The 10,843-nt window shown below is 38.1% G+C and overlaps 1 long non-coding RNA gene across 1 annotated transcript; it reads right to left on the bottom strand.

Annotated features, from left to right (window-relative positions):
* Positions 1-7,019: 7,019 nt before the first annotated feature.
* On the bottom strand, positions 7,020-8,242 carry LOC140639430 (uncharacterized). Its single transcript, XR_012036153.1, has 2 exons — positions 8,111-8,242; positions 7,020-7,903 (listed from the first exon to the last, which is right to left on the bottom strand). It is a non-coding gene; the product is annotated as an uncharacterized lncRNA (long non-coding RNA).
* Positions 8,243-10,843: the final 2,601 nt, after the last annotated feature.

A 10,843-nucleotide genomic window follows, 5' to 3' on the forward strand; every position in this document is an offset into this window, starting at 1 on the left:
GGACATAGTGGGAATCTGTTTTTTTCTTTATCTTAACGGAAATGGTTTCAATATTTTCCCATTAAGTATGAGGTTTGCTATATGTTCTTCATAGAAAATCTTTATGATATTAAAGAAGGTCCCTTTAGTTCCTAGTTTCTTAAAGTTTTGTGAAAAATCGTAAACTTGTGTTGACTGATATCAAATGCTTTCTTTACATCTATTGTGATGATTGTATGAAATCTTTCCTTAACCTGTTAAAGTGGTAAATTATATGGACTTATTTTTTTAAGGTGTTATTTTTTTTATTTTGAGAGAGGGAGAGTAAGAAAGCACATTTGTGCGCAGGTGGTAAAGGGGCAGAGGGAGAGGTAGAGAGAGAATCCAGAGGAGACTCCACAGGAAGCCAGACACAGGAGTGGATCCACCACCCTGCGATCATGACCTGAGCTGAAAGCAGGAGTCGGATGTTTAACTGACAGAGCCATGCAGGCACCCTTATGGACTCATTTTCTTTTTATTTTTTAAAAGATTTTATTTATTTATTTATTCATGAGAGACACACAGAGAGAGGCAGAGACAGGCAGAGGGAGAAGCAGGCTCCAGGCAGGGAGCCCAATGTGGGACTCAGTCCCGGGACCCCGGATCACACCCTGAGCCAAAGGCAGACGCTCAACCACTGAGCCACCCAGGAATTCCTTTTTATTTTATTTATTTTTTTATTTTAAGGATTTTGGACTCACCTTATAATGTTAAACCAACTTTATATTCCTGAAATAAAGGACTTGGTTGTGATGTATTATCCTTTTATGTGTATTATTGGGTTTAGTTTGCTTACAATTTGTTAAGGATTTCTGTAACTATATGTATGGTAAAGATTGGTCTGCAATTTTCCACTCTTAAAATATCCTTGTCTGATGTTTTTCACAAATTTGTCTTTTCACAGAACCATATATAGACTGTTCTTGGTCATTAGGATTCTTATTCATCCAGGTTCCTTGGTCTCAGTTCAGTGTTCACAACTTCTATCTTCCCTCCCAGGGCACCATGACCTTGAGAATACTCAAAGGGATAGAAGAACTTTGTTCATCTTCTATGCAAGAGAACAGGTCCCTTGAAGAGAAGCCCCTGATTTTCATGCCTTTGAAGTTTCTGTCTCTCACTGTGTTCTTCCATCCCAGATGGGCCTCCCTAAATGTCCATAGGAGGCACCATAGACATTTAGGCTCCTCTTGGACGCTGTTTCTGCCAATGGCAGGTAGACAGTGGTTAGTGTGGAATAAAAAGAATAGCATGTCAATCAGCATTAAAGCATTCTCTTTGCTCTCTCCCCTTAGACACTTACACCTTCTTTTCTAGCCATAGGTTACAATAATTTCCTTGGTATTTAGCCGTCTTCTTAAGAAGCTAGAAGCACCTCATCTAATATCCACCAACACATCCTCTTACCTCTTACATAATTTCTGCATTTGTTTATGAAGGTTTTATTACTAGGCTGTGAGTTGTTTGAGAGAAAATATTTCCATGGTGGAATAAGCAGGCCTCATTTGCTGACTAACTAAACATATCATGGAGAAAGGGTATCTAAGTACGATTTCCAGGTGTCTGGCTTGAGAAACTAGATGGATGGCAGCCCTGGCTTAGAAACATGAAAGGGGAGGGACACCTGGGTGGTTCTGTGGTTGAGAGTCTGCCTTCGGTTCAGGGTTCAGGGCATGATCCCAAGGTCCCAGGATCAAGTCCCACATAGGGCTCCCTGCATTGGGCTCCCCTACCTTTCCCTCTGCCTATGTCTCTGCCTCTCTGTGTCTCTCATGAATAAATAAATAAAATATTTTTTTAAAAAAGGAACTATGAAAGGGAGCAGAGAAGAAGATGTCATTTTTCACCTGATAAACCTGAAGGATGTTCAAATAAGAAACCTCAGGGGCAGTTGCAGAGACAGATCTGAAGCTTTGGAGGCAGGTCTGACTGGACAGAGATTTGGGAGCCCTGAGCACACAGGTGGTGATCGAGGCCATGGGAACAGATGAGAGCACCCCAGGAGAATGCGTAGAGCTAGTTACACACTCTTCTACTCCTTTTTAAATGATCATCCTAGAGCAGGGGTTAGCAATCTCTGGCCTGTGGCCTGTTTTGCAAGTATAAGTTTACTGGAACACAGCCATGCCTGTTTGTGTATGTATCGTCTGCAATTGCTCAGAGGGGTAGAGTGGTGGCCACAGAGACTGTACACCTGTAAAGCGGGATATAGTTACTATTTGGCCTTTACAGAAAAGTTTGCTAATCCCTGGCCTAGAGGTTATAACATGTACCCATGCTTTATTAAATTTAATATAAATTAGGCAGCTGGGGAGTCAGTTGTCAGTTTATTGCTGCTCTTTTGCAGCTAATGGATCTGCTTGTTCTGTTGCTCTTAAATTTTTCTCTGCCTTTAGTTCTTATCAGTTTCACTATGATGTGCCTAGGTATGGCTTTTATTCAATTTACCTTGTTTGGATTTTGTGGAAAAAAAAAATTTTTTTTAAGCACACTCCACACCCAGCCTCAGCCCAGTAAAGGGCTTGAACTCACTATCCTGAGATCAAGACCTGAGCTGAGATCAAGAGTCAGATGCTTAACTGACTGAGCCACTCAGCTGCTTCTTTTAGAAATTCTTGAGCATATCCCTTAATGTGCTTAAATAATTTTGGAAATGTTGTAGCAACTATCCTTTTAAATAAAATTTCTGTCCTGTTGTCTGTCTCCTCTTCTTTTAGGACCCCATTTATAGGGATGTTCAACTGCATTAGTATGCCCCCACATTACTTTTATGCCCTTGTCTGGGTTTTCTATTCTTTTCATCTCTATGTTATTGTGTAGGTATTTTATACTGACCTATCTTTCAGTTCATTCATTTCCATCTGCCTTTTTTAAATAGATTCCAGGTTTTTGCTGAAAACTGCTATCTTATTATCTATTAATCATGGCTCTTTTACAGTCTGGACATGGTACCTCCAAAATCTAGATCTCCTGTGAGTCTATTTCTAGATCTTGTTCTCCCTCCTCCTTCCTCCCCTACTCCCCTCCCTTTCTTCTTCTCTCCCCTCACTCTTGTTTTTCTTGTCTCTGGGAATGCCTGGTATTTTGGGGGGGGGGGTGCTGAATACTAACATTATTTATGAAGAATTGTACACATTTTAAGTATACAATTTGAGTCTTTGGATAATATTAGCTTTTTTAGAGAGGAATTACTTTTCTTTTGAGTGGGCTTTTATGATAGAGATGAATTATCTTAATCTTGTCTGCATGTGAGTTTATTTGAGACTGTTTCATGCTGTTGTGAGCAGTGGTTTATTTCTGGTCACTTCTGTTTCCCAAGGCTCACCTCTGTGGTAAGCCACAACTCCAATTTTTTTGTCTCTATATAGATAGACCAGCCAAAAATCTACTTAATACCTCCATCTATTAGCTGCTACATTCTGGTTAGCTTTTCGGTTGACCAGAGTTTATGGGTCTGCAGGTGCTTTGAGGAATAATGCACTAGAGAATTTCAGCTCTCTCCTCAGTGCTTTCCTTTTCTCTGGTGTTTTAATGCTTCAAGCCCTTACTGCCTTGGTAGCTTTGTTATCATCAAATAATAGCTAGAAGTGCAGATTGCTTAATTGTATTTTTAAATGCAAAGAAATATACGCTTATTCCATCAAATTAAATAATACAGACATATACAAGGAATAGTTTAATAAATCCCTTTTCCCAATCCATCTCCTTTATTGAAGTAACTAATGTTAAGTTTTGCTGTGTAATCTTTCCATTCTTTTTTTATACTCATGTATACCAATATAGAAGTTGCTAAAGACAATTAGTTTGGGTTTGTTTTGCAAAAATGGTATCACGCATACACACAATTCTACAATTTGCTTTTTACTTAGAACTCCATCAATGCATAAAAAATTTATTTAGAAAAATAAGTGCATAATATTCCATACATATATGTCATATTTATTAAATCATTCTCCTGTTATTAGACATTCAAATGGTTTCTATTTTTTTCCAACCACATATATATATTACTACTTTCTCAATTTTTGCCCATCTACTATGTGAAATACGTATTTAATTTCACTCCAAAATAGTTAAAGAATTTTTTAAATTATGTTTCTTGGTCATGCACATACACTCCTTTGAAAATTCTTGTGCACATCCTCTGCCCATTTTCCTACTGTTACCAAATTTGTAAGAGTTCTCAATAGAATTCATGTCATAAACCCCTCATTTGTCACATATGTTGCAAATATTTTCCCAAATGTTACTTATGGTGTCTTTTCTTATGTGAAAGTTTTCATTTTTACATGCATAAAATGCCCATGTTTTCGTTATGGCTTCTGGACCTTATGTTTTAAGGCTTCTCCATTTCAAGCTTATACAAATGCTTTCCTAAAGTCGATTTCCTAGAATATTCCTGTAGGGATGTGATGGTATGATGCACAGGTCTAACCTATTTTCCCCAGATGTCAATTCTGCCAGTATAATTTATTAACTACCCTTTTCCTTGGTCAAATATTAAGACTCATATCTACTTGAACCAATTCTGGGTTCTGTTTCATTGATTTCTTTGTCTGTTGTGCCAAGTCCATCAGGGTTTTTTTTTTTTTTTTTTACCTATTTATTTATTTATTTATTTATTTATGTTAAATAAATTATCTTTTAGAGCAATTTTAGGTTCACAACCAAACTGGGTAGAAAGTACAGAGAATTTCTATATACATCCTATCCCCATACACTGTATTTTTTATTACATTAAATGTACAGCAAATTGTTATATCATCCAACCATCTTTCTGTAAGAATTTACTTGACTATTCACAGTTATTCCTCCATTGATCTTTAAAATCATCACATCCAGTGTAAAAAATACCAAACTAGGATTCTGGTTGACATTTCATTGACTATATAAATTAATTTGGGAAGAGCAGGCACTGTTATGACATTTTCTAGCATTCTTAGTTTTTAATTTTTTTTTAAAGATTTATTTATTTGAGAGAGAGTGTGTGTGTGTGCAAGCATGGGGGGGGTGCAAAGGGAGCAGGAAAAGGAGAGAAAACAGACTCCCCACTGAGCGGAAGCTGGACTGGTGCTCAATGGTGGGCTTGATCCCATGACCCTGAGATCATGACCCCAGTGGAAATCAGGAGTCATAGTCAACTGACTAAGCTACCCAGACGCCTCTCTATCATTCTTAGTAAGTTGTCACCCCACTTAGCTATCTTTTTTTTTACATTTTAATAAGGTTTTATGGTTATTTAGGTCTTTTGCCTTTCTTGTGCATTTTATTTCTAGGTATTTTATACTTTGATTTTTTTATTAAAAATGGGATTTCCTCCCTTCTGACATTCAAATTTCTGTTGATTAAAAGTAAAACTAAAAAAATAATAAAATAAAGTAAACTACTAATTTTTGTATTTTAATTTTCTGTCCAGTTACCTTACTCTTTTTTTTTTTTTTTTTTTTTGAGAAAGAGAGTGTGTTCGAGTTGTGGGGAGGGGCAGAGGAGGGACCAGGAGAGAGAGGGAATCTCAAGCAGTTTCCATGCCCAGTGTGGAGACTAATGTGGGGCTCCATCTCATGGCCCTGAGATCATGGCCTCAGTCAAAATCAAGAGACAGATGCTTAAGTGACTGAGTCACCCAGGCGTACCACCTTATTCAATTGTTTTAATAACAAGCAAAAGGACTACCAATGGGCTAGGCATTATCTAAGTTTTTTATGTGAATTAGCTCATTAAATCCTCAATATTTCTAAAAGCTAGATGCTATTATATCAGTTTTATAGGTGAGGAAATTGAGACCTAAGGTAAAATTTCTTAGTCTTTCTAGGAAAACAATCTTCAAATTTGAAAATTAAAATTTTACTATTTACCAATATTTAAAGTAATTATTTCATTTTATTTCCTTATTGTATTGGCTAAAACTTATAAAACACTGTGGAATAACAAAAGAAATAATAACCACTTTTTCTTATTCCTGATTTTAATAGGACTGATATAAACAGAAATTACAGGTAAACCCAAATGTAAACTGGTAATTTGATAAAGAATTATCTGTTTGCAAATAATGATATAATAATAATAATGTAACAGAAGAAAAAATAAAGGGATTTATATGTGCAAGTTATCTTCCAAACTTAAAGAAACCCTTGATCAATCCCACACCCTGTTATGATTTTTCCCTCCATAAGTAATAGAGTACCCACCCAACACAGCTTAAACCATAAGAAATCCAAAAGAAAGTGAATCACATGGTAGTTTAGCAGCTCAGTCACATCATTAAAAAAGCAAGAATTTTCTTTAATTTCTGTCTAATGGTCCTTAGCATGTTTGACTTTTCCCATGATGTTTGTAACTTCAGGATCATGAGATGGTAGCCAAAGGTCCACAGTTGGTAAGAGGATTTGATTCAGGACTATCTATTCCATTTTGTTATGGGAGAAAAGTTGTCACATCACCAAATTGTCAGAAATGAATTGGGCCTCACAAGATCTTCTGCAGCCACAAGGTTGCCATTGTGGGCTTACCTGGGTCATTGCCCTTGGACACTAGTTATGGTCTCTGAGGTTCAGAGGCTAGGTCTAGATGGGAAAGAACATGTTTCTGTTATGATAAAGAGGGAAAGGAAAAGAAATCCTGCCATTTGCCACAACATAGATGAACCTGGAAGGCATTATACTAAGTGAAATAAGCCAGACACAAGGGCGAATACTGTATGATCTCACTTATATGTAAAAATCTAAAAAAGTGGAACTCACAGAACCGAAGAGTAGAATGGTGGTTCGTGGGAGCCAGGGGATATCAGGAAACATTGGTCAAAGAGTGCAAACTCAGTTATAAGAAGAATAACTTCTGGGGATCTAATGTCTAGTATAGTGACTGCAGTAAATAATACTGCATTGTATTCCTGAAATTTGCTAAGAGTAGATCCTAAGTGTTCTCATCCCTGGAAAACTTACACATATATGAAGTCACACATTGTATATCTTTTAAAGAATCACATTGTACAATGTAAATATATGCAATTCCTATTTGCCAATTCCACCTTAAAGGTGGCCTAAAAAATTTTTTTAATTAAAAGAGCACAAGGTGAGACATGCGGAAAAAGGCTGAGGCTCTAAAGCAATTCCCCAGAGGAAAGGTTGAAGGAAAGAAGTAGACAGGGTAAAAGTGGCAACGAGTGAGGTAAACGGGATGCTGGGCAGTGACCACGGTGATGGGCCAGGGTGACCAAAGGGAAAAGCAGTCACACCAGACTCAGAGTTAGGGTACCCGAGTGAGGGGCGGCCCAGCTGCCATGACATCAAGAGTTCACAGGCCAGGTGAGGGCCATGATGCATCCATTCCTTCACAGATGGCACAGTTCTTTACAGAAAGCCGTTGAAACCCCACAGCATTCTAGGTGGAGCCAGCCTCGAGTCCCCGGAGCCTTTAGCCTGGTTCCGTCTTCTCTCAATATTCCTAGCTGAGATACCAAGCCATGCTTCCCCTGGGGGAGAGCGGTCCTCTTCCCGCAGCAGGGCTGCTGCCCTCTGCCAGGGCTCCCTTGCCCACCTGCAGGGTACTTAGGCCAGTGCACGGTTGTTTGCCTATTGCCTACCGTGGAGAAGTCAACAAAGCTAAAAATAACAGAGTCTGGGATGGAGCACAGTGATTAATCTGCTAAATTCTGCAGAGAGCCAGGAGCAGCAGGGAGACAGACGGAACAGGCCCCCAAAGCACCCTGGGCAGTCTCTTCCCTGAGAAATCATCATAAAACTTCTGGTCTTGATCTATCGACTATTCTCCCTTCACCAGTGAGAAATGCACTTCTTGAGGTAAAGAAAACAGCTCTTTGAAAGGTTTGCTCCTTCTCAAGATGGCGACAGCACCAGCTGTTATAACGTCTTCTTCTGCGACGCTGATTAAAAAAGAGAGAGAAGAAAAACAATGATGTTTACCTAACTGTGAGAACAATATTTGTGGTTGGGAAATTATACATACAGAAAAGGATGAGGAAAATTCACCCAAATATCACCACCTAGAGATAACTATTATTAAGGTTACTAATTCTATAAAATTTTACTAATTTTATATAACTATATAGTTCATATATATTTGGGTCTACCTGAGGTCATTTGGTAGCTACATTTCTGTATCCTAATTTTAAATTTATCATTAGTTAGCAGTCATTTTCCCAATGACAGTATCTTTTGTAATTCCCCACACTGGGCTCTAGGCTCCAGCCATACCAAGAGAAGTAAGGCAGAGAGAGGTTGGGTGGGCAAAAGTCCAAATTATGTCCCATGTGGTTGTTTTCTGAGGTAAACACTGTTGTATTATGACCTTGGCGGTTTCCTGGCTTTCCACTCCAATTCATAAGAGGATGTCATAGAAAGAGGACAAGAGAGACTCAGAGACCCAGGGACTGGTTTTTAGAGCAGATGATTTTCTTTGATGTGTAGCGGCCACACAGACTTGCTGCGATGCCAGATACATTGCTGAGGAACGTACACACACACACACACACACACACACACACACACACAAATGGCATTAAAAATTTTTTTGGCCACCCGTATCATGTCACACGTCCTGACTTTTGCCTTAGTAAGTAGGCCCTTTAACCAGGGAACTGGGCCAATTAGTAGTCATAAGAGATGAGGAGAGCTGTCTCTGGCGAAGATACTATCAAAGATGAACTGTTCTCTGCCTGACTCAGAACCATAACTTCAGCTTCATTTTAGGTTCACATGAGTCTCTTAATGGCATTTGTAATGAATTCGCCCTATGGAAAATTTTAATCAGCTTTTGTAGTCTTACAATGTGGGTGTCTTTGTTATCTTTTTTATTCTTACTGTGGCGAGGTGAAAGCAGGAGCCAAACATAAACCCAACCCACTTCTTGACCAGCCTTAATCATAGCATATTTTTAACTTTATTGTCTTTCTTACTTATCAGACTGCAGAGGGTCACATGAGGAGCCATTATCACATGAGGAACAGGCACTGTTAGCTGCCCATCCAACAGTCATTTCCTCCTTCTTTAGCCTTGACCACAATAAGAGAAAAAGAGTTTAAAAAGCACTGCAAAGGTGGGAGTAAAAAGACTGAATAAATATAGATTTATTTATACTTATGCCAGTCATGAGAATCGTAAACCCCTTTGCCAGATACTCACTTTTCAGCCTGCCTTGCTGTTTGAGATGGCCATGTGATCCAGTTCCCATGATGGGCATAGGAAAAAATCTGGAAAATACTTCCTTCCTGATGAATAGGAAAGGTGTTTTTCCTTTGCTTCCTTTTTCTCATCTTTGAATGTAGTATGAAGACCTAATGCCTAGAGCTGTGGTAGCCTAGCCATCTGGTGACCCTGAGCTGACAGCATGAGGGTAAAAAGCCACCAGGCTCAGGATGCTCTTGCTGAAGTGTGAAAAGGAACTGGATCTTTAATGACATTTTTGAGTTACGTAGAACTGTCCACCTAGGGAATCTTTTTTAAGAAACAAGAAAATTTCTTATAATTTAAGGTACTCTTTCTTGCAGATGAACCTAATTGATACGTGCCAAGGATGGCCAATGCATGAGAGGCTCAACTCTTCTGGAAGGCAGTGTCAATGTTGTAGTAACTGCTAAACTACAAATCAACAAATTCAGTGTCGGGAGTTGACCAGTTGGGTGAATAAGATGTATTTTTCTTTCTAATTTCCAGAAGATGGACAGATTAAGATGAAGGAGTGGGCAGAAAGGAATCATCCAGAATTTAGATTCCACAATCCTGAAGTACAATTAACGTGGCATACTCTTTAAACGTGTTTTTTGTTAAGCCTAAAGTATGTTGGTATTAGTATGTACGTTTTTTACAACAACTAACAGAGAAAAGTTAACCTAGGTAGTATAAGAACAGGGAGTCAGACTCACAAATAGAGACCTCTCAGAGAGCTTTGGTGGGAGCTAAGGAACAGCATGGGATTTAGCTTGAGCATGCATCCATCCCAGAGCAGATGGTACAAAGTAATATGTATTTAGGATCAAAGGAAATTAGAAATACCTCTTGACTTCAGCTACTTTGTAACAAAACATTCAGTTTTTATCAGTTTTTAGTGAGTGGTTATTCATTTTGCAAATTCATTCACTGACAGTCTTAAATGGTCATCTTCCTCACAGCATCTAAAATATTGTTGGGTCTATACAAAAATTGAATTATGAAATCTTTTCAGGAATATGGTGTTAAGGAAAGTCCCTGAACTTTTAAGTCAGACCAACAAGAATTCAAATTTTCTGCTATTAACTAGCTGAGACCTTGGACATTACTCCTTTGAGCCTCATTTCTTAAATGAGGATAATAATGCCCATTGCAAAAGGCTGTTGGGTGATTTAAGTAAAAAATGAAAGTACAGAACACATAGTAGATGAAGAACTAAGAGCTTCTCTGTCGGTTAGGGTCTAACAGGAAGTAGATGGAATGTCCAAATTAGGATGTTTTAACATTTTGTTACTCCTTACAAGCAGATTTTCACAGGTGAGCATTACTTAGAGGAACATACTAAAATTCCCAGGTTAAACAAATGAAGTTGCTGTCCAAATTTTATTCATGAGGGTGTTTATCACCTCATTGTTGTCTTAGCGAAAATCAGGGAATAGTCCAGATGTCTGAGAATAGAGAATTGATTACATTTGCACAGCTGGATACCATAAAACCAATAAAAATAACATTGTAAGAGTAAATGCAGTGACACCAAATATATTAGTAATATAGTGCTAAGTGAAAGAACAGATATTAAGGGTTAAATATGTAGAGTAGAATGTATTTTGTTAAAATTATATTTATAATCTAAATTAATATCTACATATAACCAGTTA

This window comes from Canis lupus, chromosome 9 (genome assembly GCF_048164855.1).
Source record: "Canis lupus baileyi chromosome 9, mCanLup2.hap1, whole genome shotgun sequence".
Classification (NCBI taxonomy): Eukaryota; Metazoa; Chordata; class Mammalia; order Carnivora; family Canidae; genus Canis; species Canis lupus.